This window comes from Mus caroli, unplaced genomic scaffold (assembly GCF_978045245.1).
Source record: "Mus caroli unplaced genomic scaffold, Mus_caroli_1 scaffold_8, whole genome shotgun sequence".
In the NCBI taxonomy this organism is placed as follows: Eukaryota; Metazoa; Chordata; class Mammalia; order Rodentia; family Muridae; genus Mus; species Mus caroli.
Window position 1 is genome coordinate 35740340 of NW_028227263.1, and position 11086 is coordinate 35751425.

The 11086-nt window shown below is 51.7% G+C and overlaps 1 pseudogene; it reads right to left on the reverse strand.

The window, feature by feature from the left end:
* Positions 1 to 215: 215 nt before the first annotated feature.
* LOC110298043 (small ribosomal subunit protein uS5-like) lies at positions 216 to 1061 on the reverse strand (annotated as a pseudogene).
* Positions 1062 to 11086: the final 10025 nt, after the last annotated feature.

Below are 11086 nucleotides of genomic sequence, written 5' to 3' on the forward strand. Positions count from 1 at the left end.
GGGTTTCCCTTGGCTCACTGATGGTACTGTCTGCTATGTGGAGAGAACATGACAACTTTCAGATGGCTGGTCACTGTGCACTGAGCCTGGGAGCAGGGAAGGACACTGGTGGTCAGCCCTCTCCCCCGACCCCCCCACCCCATCTCCTGCTTTTTTTTTTAACAGACTTAATCCTTTTGTGTGTGTGTGTGTGTGTGTGTGTGTGTGTAAAAACTTTATGTGGTAGCCACAGCTGGAGCCTGGGTCCTCTGACAGAGACTCTGGTGTGGGTTTTCACAAGATGATCAGTGAATTCCTGACAAGGAGACTTGGTGAACATAGTCTCTTTCCAGAGGTCAGGGTTAGGTAGCTGTAGGTCTTGGAGGTGGCATCAAAGGTGGCCTTGGCAGTGTTGCCCAGGATGGCAGTGCAGTCTCTGGCTGAAGTGTAGCAGTCATCTATCCCGGCCATCATCAGTAGCTTCTTGGGCACAGGAGCAGAGACAATGCCAGTGCCTCTGGGAGCAGGGATGAGACACACCAGCACAGAGCCACAGTGGCCTGTCACCTTGCATGGAACAGTGTGGGGCTTGCCAATCTTGTTCCCCCAGTAGCCTCTCCGCACAGGGACAATGGAAAGCTTGGCCAAGATGATGGCCCTCGGATGGCAGTGGCGACCTCCTTGGAGCACTTAATGCCAAGACCAATGTGACCATTGTAGTCCCCAATGGTGACGAATGCCTTGAACCTGGTCCACTGCCAGCTTCTGCACTGGCATGGTTTTCAGAACCTCATCCTTTTAGGGACGCACCCAGGAAGAAGTCAATGATCTCAGACTCCTTAATGGGCAGGGTGAACAGGTAGCTCTCCTCCAAGGACTTGATCTTCATGTCCTTAATCAGGCAGCCCAGCTTGGTGACAGGGATCCAGTCCTTGTCTTCAGCTTTACCTCCAAGAGCCCCAAGATCTCGACCTCTGCGGCCCCTAAAACTGCTGCTGAATTCCCCGATGGAAGACGGAAGCCGCTGTAGCCTCCTAATCCTGGGCCCCAGGTCCTCCCGCTGCACCAGCGTCATCCACCATTTGGTGTTTTCCCAAAGAAGCAGCAGCCTGCCCTCCCCTTTTATTCATCCTGGGACTCTAGCCACGGGCTGGGGTTGCCACATTCAGAATGGACCTTTGAGCCTTAGTTGAATCGCTGTGGACACACCACACAGACACACCCAGTAGCCTGTTTCCATGATTAACCCCATCAAGTTGTCTGTGGACATGAGCAGACCATCATAGCCCATTATGGTTTGTGTATGAAGTGTCCCAAAAGCTTGCGCACTGAAGGCTTGTTCCTCAGTCACATGCCAGGGGCACTAGGTCTGTCTGCTCCTTTGAGTGATGCTCACATCGGTTCAGACTTCTGAGGGCTACCTCAGCAACAACTGAGCCATCTCTGGCTCCCCACAAGGAGTACCCTCGTCAGGATGCCGCTTTTCAGCCCGTCTAACTGAGCACCTCAACACATAAACTCAGGCGGGCCAGGCTTGGCCCCAGCCAGTCAATTCTCACTATTCTCTCAGAATGTAGTCTTTTTCGTTTATCAGACCTAGCATGTGTCCAGAATATTCTAGAATTCAACATCTAATCCTTGGCAAGCTAACGGATAAATGGAGATGTCTTCTGCCTTATGAGTTGAGGCCTTGGTTACCCTCAGCACAGGACACAGCTCTCAGCAGAAAGGCTGCTGCCTGTAGCTTAGGCCAGAGAGACCATGGTGCCAGTGTCCTCATGGACATAAACCCCTAATTCTCACTGGTGACAGTGCCATAGAACCACCCCACCCCCACCCCAAGCTCTTCAGCTGCTGCTCAGTGGCCCCTGGACTTGCAGGAGACATGGTTTCTTAATAATATGCCACCCCAGGGGCCTCCTTCATGACCAGCCTGTTATTGACTGACCCCATCTACCCGCTTAGATTGCTTGGACCATTTTAGATCCTCCAAGAAGCAGACACAAAACTGGGATCTGATATGCAAGAGATTTATTTCTAGAGAAACACTGTGAGGGCCAAGGGCCAAGGGCCAAGGGAGGCTATGTGACCAGGATGCAGGTACGGCCCCACGAGGGACACAGGGAGGGCAGGAAAGTTATATACAGAGCCATCAGGCTCCGGAAATATATCTTACATAGCCATTTGCAAGCTGTGACAAAACTATGTGGACTTGGGACATAGCTCAGGTACCCGTTCCACAGGTATAATGCCCTGGGTCCGACCCCAGCACTGGGAGGTGGTAGTGGGAGAATCAGAAATTTTAAGTCATCCTCAGTTATATTTGGGACCAGCCTGGACTAACTACATAAGACCCATTAAAAAAAAAATCAAAATTGTCGTGAAGTTTTGTATCATCCAAGAATGGACATCCTTAGTAACCAGCAAGAGTAGCCCATGGCCACAGTGTTGCACCTCAGAGCGCCTGGGCCACTGAGGCCACTCACAGCCCTGTCCTAGAGGGAACCGCCAGTAACATGGAACATTAGCTCTCTTGGAGCTCTCTGCTCAGAGGAAAAAGTGCCAGCGCCCGGATACACAGATGCTTCTCGCCGTGGGCAGTTAACCTCTCATTTCTCAGCCTTCTGAGAGAAAGGCTTCACCTACAAGAAAGGAATAAAAACTGAAAAGGTGGCAGGAGGAACCCACCATGAAGCTTGAGTACCTGAGTTCAATCCCTAAGGGAACTGACTCCTCCTTAAATGGTCCTCTGACCTCCACATGTGTGCTGTGGGACTCAGGTGTTCATGTACCACACACACACACACACACACACACACACAGAATAAATGCAGTAAAAATTGCATTTTAAAAACTGAAAGAGGGCTGGTGAGATGGCTCAGTGGGTAAGAGCACCCGACTGCTCTTCCGAAGGTCCAGAGTTCAAATCCCAGCAACCACATGGTGGCTCACAACCATCCGCAACGATATCTGGCGCCCTCTTCTGGAATGTCTGAAGACAGCTACAGTGTACTTACATATAATAAATAAATAAATCTTTAAAAATAAAATAAAAAAATAAAAAATAAAAACTGAAAGAGCCAAGAGGTGGTGCACTCCCTTGACCCCAGCAATCGGGAGGCAGAAGCAGGCAAGATCTCTGTGAGTTCAAGGCCAGCCTGGTCTATAGATCAAGCTCCAGGACAGCCAGGACTGTTACACAAAGACACCTTATTTAAACTAAACAAACAAACAAAAAAAGATCCCCAGAATATATAGATGGCCCATCTCTTAACAATGGTTTGACTGGGTATATTCGTTTGTTTGTTTTTTACAATAGTGCAGAATACAAATTCAGTAAAACATAGTTCAAATTTTGACCTCATATCTTTTCCCAGAATGAAGACATATGGCATATCAGATCCTTATCCTGTAGGGAAGAACCTCCTTCAGTGAGTAAAGGCACCAAAGCCAGTGTATTGTCTGCCCATCACCCAACAGCAGGCATTTACCAGTGCTATCAGGCCACTTAGTGGCTACAATGGGCCCTGGAGAGAGATTATAGGCCAACCAGGCTCACCATCTCTTGCTGAAGTCCCCAGGTAGCCCCCATTCCCAAGGAGATGTCACTGATGTTCAACAAGGATGCTAAAAAGGGCTTAAAAGTTCACACATCTTCATCTTACACTAGTCTCTACTTAGGGTGGATTAAACAGAACAATCCCCACAGGCCAAGGGATGTCCATATATGCAAAGACTATACCAAATAAGGTCTCAAACTGTGAGCTCAGTGGGGTTTAGCCAGCTGCATGGTGACATTAGGACATGCTGGTCCCCAGCTCTCCTCAGGGATCTACAGTTTAGGATTCAAGAAACTCACACTGTAAAGTCAAAGTCAACCATTTGTGCAACAGCACAAAAATGGCCTCCACAGTCTAATCCCTGGGACGTGGGATGCTGTTGTACCCATGGTAGAGGATGAAGTAAGGTTGCAGGTAAACTGGCCTCAAGAGGTTATTCTGGACAGACGGGCCCAGGGCCGCACCAACGAGGCTTATCATATGGAGCGATGCCAGCAGAAAGACTCGGGCAGCCACTGAGAGCCCTGAAGATGGAAGGAAACCACGACACACCCTCCGGAAGCGCACAGTAAGCATGTAACATGCTGCCTCCAGTCACTCGCCATAGCATCACAAAGCTCCTCTTGCAGCATCAGAGGGGAGGGGAGGAGCCCTGGACGAGGAATCGAGTGAGAATGGCACGGGGTTAAGAGTCAGACACAGGGCAAAGGTACCTCAGAGAGTACAGGCTGGTGTCTGTGGAGGGGGAGGTGACATGCATGAGACAATGCAGTCATGTGCACACACCAGAGTACTGTAAAAAGCCTGTGCATTCACACACACACAAACCACACCCTGGTGACATTAGCACTTACAGCCTTTCAGACATGTACACACCCTCACCTGGTGCTGCCAGGTTCTGGTGGCCTCTTACCACTGGCTGGGTTAGTCGATGGGGGCATGGGGCTTCCTGCCATGCCCACCTCTAACCTGGCTGTGGGCAGGGCAACTGGGAGCCTAACCAGTAAACAGCAAAAACATCTCCCTTCTCAGGACCCCAGTATGTGAGGATCCTCCAGCCTCCAGCCTTTTACCTACCCCAAGCATAGGATGGCACCTACCCTGAATAAACTGGTCACACAAACCCCTGACCACTGTTTATGTATTCAACACGCGTCCCTTGATGCCCCGTGTTGATGCCTGCGCAGATACGCTGGACCCTAAGTAAAGCCTGCAAGTGTTGTGCCCAGGGTAGCCAGAGCTGGTTAGTTAAGGGCAGGCAGGAGCCAAGGCACAAGAAACACACAGCCTGCTGTGGGGCAGAGTCTCCCTGACCCGTGGCGTTTATGTTGACTCTTAGATGTAGTGATGGCTGGGCAGAGGGGAAGTGGGGGAAGGCAAGGAAAGGCAGCCAGCCCGTCTCAGGATCTCCAGGGCGAGGCGTGCCCAGGGCAGGCAGACTGGGAGCTGTTAAGTCTGTTCAGACTTGAGGAGGCAGAAGGTCTGGGTAGGTCTAGGCCCTATCTAGTGGGACTATTGAATGGATTCCCAGGAAGTCAAGAATGGCCTAGTGAGGGGAGAGCTGGCCAGGCAGGGAGAAGCCAGGCTCTGATAGGACATGTGTACTAGGGAGACTTTGCAGGGGGTTAAATGACCTTGTCTGAGGTCACACAGCAGAGCCTAAGGAAGCTAGGATGTGAGCCCAGAATTGTCCAATTTTATCCCATGTACCCTTCTTCCAGCTAGGCCAGAGAGGGAGGGAACCTGTCAGCCCTGCCTGGCCAGGCTTCTGGACAGCTGTTCAAGGCTAGGAGTCCCCTCCTGGGGACCAGAAAGGACATAAAGTTCCTTCTCTAGGAGGGAACTTGAGCCTCCTAGTAGAGAACAGCACCCCAGCTGATTTAGCCACACACCACCAGAACACTGTAGAGGAGCATTCAGCCATTCGACATGTGGGGGCCTTGACTCCCTTCCAAGAGGCACCTAGGCCAGCTTGGCCCCCACTGCCACACAGCCCAACCATAGCTGAGCCTTCTAGGAAATCCAGGCCTCGGCAAGAAGCAATTGGATTTGCTCGGGAGGTGGTGCCTTGCGACCCTATGTGGGCCAGGCTTTTTTCTCTCCAGGTCCCTGTAGCCTCACTCTTCACTTCCGGCTTCCACTCTGCAAGCTTCGGCCTCAGTCAGCCAAGGTTGCAACAACAGATGCCTGGGCTGCCCCCCCCCCCCCCCCCTCTGGCCACAGCAGATCCATCTCCTCATTCCCTGAGGTCCCCTGAGGTTCGCCGGGTCTGTACAGCCCCAGCCAGAGGAATGTGAGCCATTCCCGGCATCTCCTCCCCTGCGGCCGGCCTGGAGAGAGGCTGGGGCCTCTGGGCCCTGCTGACAGGAAATTAGCTGGGCCTGGCCTTCCCCGCTGCCAGCTGCTCTGCTGACCCTGACCTGTGTTTTCTGAAACTTGATCCTGTGAATTTCAGAACCTCTTCCAGGTCCCCAGGAGACCTGTGGATCTCTGCATGTCTAGCAAACCCGTACCCCCACATTCAGGTTGGCCCCTCCTGCCCTGTAGAGAGGGCTGGACCTGAGACTGGGCTGGATAGAAGTCTGGAACTCTGTCCTGAGCAGACCCTACTCCTCTAGGCCATCAACCCCTGATCTCCCGCAAGGCACAGCCTAGAGACAGTGACTACAATATGGAGGACTGGGGAGCATCCCCAAGACCACTTGTGAGACTAACTGTGGGCTGAGGTACAAGAGTTCAGGCTTAGCTTCGCAGACTGATGTGTCAAGAGACACTCAGGTGGGACAGCAACATGTGTGTGACAACTCTGCAAAGTCAAGACGGAGAAAGATGCACACTAGTCACTATAGGTCTGGCCAGGAAGCATGAATGACAGCCGTTTCAAAAGTGACCTCCGAGTCTCCCAAGCCACACACCTGGTTGCGTGATAGCCCCTCTCACTGAGCTGCTGGACACTGAGGAGTGACCAGAGCTCAGGCTGGGAGAGGGGGGACAGCAAAATCTCTGCAACCCAAGGCACCAAGAGCAGAAGGTGGGCTTTCAGAGACCCTCACAGGAGTGTAGGAGGGAAACTGAGCCCTGGCTGGCAGCGTCGGACGAGAGCATGACCACCCTTCAGTACACTAAGGGGTTTGGCTGGGTCGTGGGAAGTGAGCCTGCAGAGGGGACAGAGGGTGGTCCCCAGGGAGGGGGGGTGTAGGGGCCAACAAAAGGCAGAGAACATCAAAGAAAAGATAGGCTTCAAGCCAGGCTGTGGTGGCATGCCTTAAGTCCCAGCACTCAGGAGGCAGAGGCAGATGGGTCTCTGTGAGTTTGAGATCAGCCTGGTCTACATAGGAAGGAGGAGGAGGAGGCCCCAGAGGGAAGACTAGCCAGCTCGGCAGCCTGAGCTGCGAGAGAAAACAGTCTAAAGAGGAAAAGGCTGAGGGTAGGGTCAATGGTAGAGCACTTGCCTAGGAGGTTTAAGGCCACGGGTTTCATGTCCAGCATCTGAATAATTAAATAAACAAGCAAGCTGTGATGAGGGATCTGGTGTCCTGGGGTTACCAGTGACTTGGGTGCCATTGGTGGAGTGGAGGGGGTAGAAGCCAGGCTACAGAGTGTAGGGAGAGATGTGAGCGGTGAGGAAACAGGCTAGATGTGCGAGAGCTAGCCGGGGTGACTTCCAGGAGAACGGGAGGAGGATGAAGAAAGAGGCCTTGGTTTGCAGACTACGAGTACGGCCACGGGTAGCAAAGGTTGCTGTTGAAGAGGTTGACACTATCTGCGCTGGCTGGCAGAAGGACATGCCAAGGCCACTCGCTCGGCAGTGACTGAGCTAGAGAAATATACAACCCTTAATTACCCAAAGAGGCAGGGACAGCTCTAGGCCACCCCCATCCCCATCTGAGCTGAGACACTGATACGGATCCTGGGGTTAAAAGAAAGTGGGAGCAGCTTCCTGCCCCCCTAGAGGGTATCTCCAAAGTGCAGCAGGCACCCAGGACTGTCTCTAACCCTGCAAAGGGGGTTTCTGGCACCGAGTTGGCATTGGCTCCACCGTGACTGTCCTCCATGTCCCCACAACTCAGGCCTTGTGACCTCACTGCCTCTGGGGGCTTTCAACCCTGACTGAGGTCAAGAGTTAATGCGCTGATCCCTGATGCCCTAAGTAAGTGCCATCTCTATCCTGTGGGCATGCTGTAGCCATTAGCCATTGCCTGGGAATCTGCTAGGTGGCCTCCCTGAGGCCAGAAGCTACCGGTCCTTACTTGTCAAGGGCCTGTGAACCAAGAAACTGATGTCTTCTGTCAAGCTACTCCTGTCCCCACTGGAGTCCTCTCTGCTTCTCTTTAATCTCAGGGCCTGCTCCCCCTAGGTGGCCTTCAGTTCGTTCTTCCCAGAAGTCACCTCACACCTTGACTCAGACGAGTTGCAAACTTTATGTCCAGTTCAGACCTTTCCAGACCCCCACCCCTCCACACACACACACACACACACACACACACACGCACACACACACGCACACACACACGCACGCACGCACGCACGCACGCACACACACACACGCACGCACACACACACACACGTACACATACATACACACACACACACACACGCACGCACACACACACACACGTACACACACATACACACACACACACACATACAACTACCTTCAATATCTCAACTGGTAGGCACCCTAACTTGAAATGCCGGAGAGTAAACCCTGCCCACAAAGGAAACCCACTTTACAAATGGAAACCCTCACCTTTCCTGTCACTGTGGCCAGTTTGAGGAGCGCCATTTGGCTGAATCTGCCTCTTCTCACGCTGGCATTTCAACTGGCAGTCTATCAGAATGCACCCTAAGCCACGCCTCTCTCCCTGCCTCCAGCAAAGCAAGCGCTATCAAAGGGCCAGGGAGTCGGATCCACCGCTTCCCTGCCTGCCACTCTCTCCTCTCTACCTTTGTCTGGAGCAAAGTCAGGAGTGAGGCATTGAGCAGGGTGAAGTGGAGTGACCTGGGGCTCTTCTGAGCTTGGGTCATGCGCATCCGTCTTCTAAGGCTTGTCTGCAGACACTATGCATGTACACCCCACCCGGAACAAATGTCTCCCCACTTTAACATCAAACTTGGACAGCTTTTATTCAGACGTCTTCCCAGGATAGCCTAGTCCAAGCGAAGGAGAGCTGCTCCCTCCAGGGTGAATGCAGAGAGAGGCCAGACCATGTCCTAAGTGAACCTTTAGGGGGAAGCCCTATTTACGATCTCATGCCTATGTACAGTTAGAGATGCATATGATTGAAATCAGAAGCACTGTGGGAAGGGACTTATGTAGTAGAAAAATGACATGGCCTGTCAAAAAAAAAAAAAAAAAAAAAAGAACCACCCTTATTAAGTTTCTTAGTAGTCAAACAACTCCTTCTCTTGAACCCCATAAAAGGAGCCCCAACAATATCTGGGGCCTAGAGCATCTTCACTCTCAGGGCAGCTACTCCCTAGCTGTCCTGTTCCATAGCTCCCCTTTGAAGGACATTTTCTTGCTACTTTTATAAAGCTGTGGGGGCTTTTATTTCAATTTCTTGAATAAGAAGCCAAAAACCTGGCAACAGCTGACTCAGACCCCACCAGCAGCAACGGGCATCCTTCCAACAGCTTCATGCTCTGTCTTCGCTTGCCCTGTGACCCCAGCTCGCACTCCACTAGCTGCACTGGCCTCCAGGCTCCATGTCACCACCACAGAGTAACTACAGGTGCCGCTCCCTCTTCCTAGAAAGTTCTTCTCCCAGGTGACTTCAGGGCTCATCCCTCAAGTTCTTCGGATCTCTGTTTAAACACGGGTTGTCAGAGACACCCCAAGCACCCACATCGACCCCACTCTCCAGCACCCTTGCTCACCTTTCTCCACAGCTCACTGTCTGGCCCCTTGAAGAAGCCTGCTTGTGGGATAGTGGGGCTCAGGCCTTTAATCCCAGTACACAGGAAGCAGAGGCAGGAGGATCCCTGAGTTTGAGGCCAGCCTGGTATACAGATCAAGTTCCAGGATTTGCTGTGCATTTTTTATAGAGTCTGGCATGGTAGAGCAGGGTGGTAATACCAGTACTTGCAAGATAGAGATAGAAGGGTTAAGAGTTCAAGGTTAACCTCAGCTACATGGCCAATCTCAGTTACATAACCAACTTGAGGCCAGCCTGGGCTACATAAAACCTTATCTGAAGAAAGTGGGAGTGATCCTTGTATAGGTACAAACAGATACACAAACACTGGGTATAAACCCTCTGGGAGGGATGAGCAAGAGTGTCGGAGAAGGCAGCTGCCATGCCACAGAACACCTGGGCAGAAAAGAATGTCACTGAAGGGAACAGAGAACACAGGGAAACCGGAGGGCTCAACGTTCCTGACTTCCCTTGTTTTCATCTCTACGAGGCATGCATGCTGTTGGCAGACTAGCTCACATGTTTCCGGGTAGTCCCCTCTTTCCTTTCTGGTCTTTTGATTCCTTGCACTGGAAACAGTCTTGACTTAAACAGCTTCCTTCCACCTCTCTGCCTACCCATCTCTCCATCTCTCCACCTGCCCTCCCTTCATCCACACACCCAGTCCTCTGTTTGAAATCAGACAGCTCATTAGTCCACCCATATGAGCCAGCCCATCACCCATCCATCTCTGTACCCTTCTGTCTTAGTTGGAGTTTCCATGACCAAAGCAATGTGGGGAGGAAAGAGTTTATTTGGCTTACACTTCCACATCACTGTTCATCATCGAAAGAAGTAAAACAGAAACTCACACAAGGCAGGAACCTGGAGGCAGAAGCTGATGCAGAGGTCACGGAGGGATGCTGCTTACTGGCTTGCTCCCCATGACTTACTCAGCCTGTTTTCTTATAGAACCCAGGACCAGCAGCCAGGTGATGGCACCGCCCACAATGGACTGGACCCTCCCCATTGATCACTAATTAAAAAATGCCTTACAGGTTTGTGTAAACCTGATCTTATGGAGGGATTTTCTCAATTGAGGTTCCCTCCTCTAAGATGACTCTAGCTTGTGTCTAGATGACATAAGCTAGCTAGCAAAACTGACCCCTTGTCAGCTTGACGAATACACTTATCACTTTTCAACTAGAAAAGGGCCTCAGCTGGGCGTGGTGGCGCACGCCTTTAATCCCAGCACTCTGGAGGCAGAGGCGGGCGGATTTCTGAGTTCGAGGCCAGCCTGGTCTACAGAGTGAGTTCCAGGACAGCCTACAAGGTTTCTACACAGAGAAACCTTGTCTCGAAAAACCAGAAAAAAAAAAAAAGTTTAAAAGTCTCTCAACTGTGGAGTCCTATAAAACCAAAATAAGTTAGATACTTCCTTACTTCAAGAGGAAAGAACCAGGCCACACTCACAGTCTGGAAAAAGCAAAAGTAAATTCCAGCAGTGTAAATATCCCAGGGTCCAATCTCTGCAATCCACTCACCGTTTTCTGGGCTCCTCAGGCTAACTTCTCCGGCTCCACCCTCTGCAGCGCACTCTCCACGCTGCTGCTGTCCTCAGCGGTCATCCCACAGTACTGGCATCTCCAA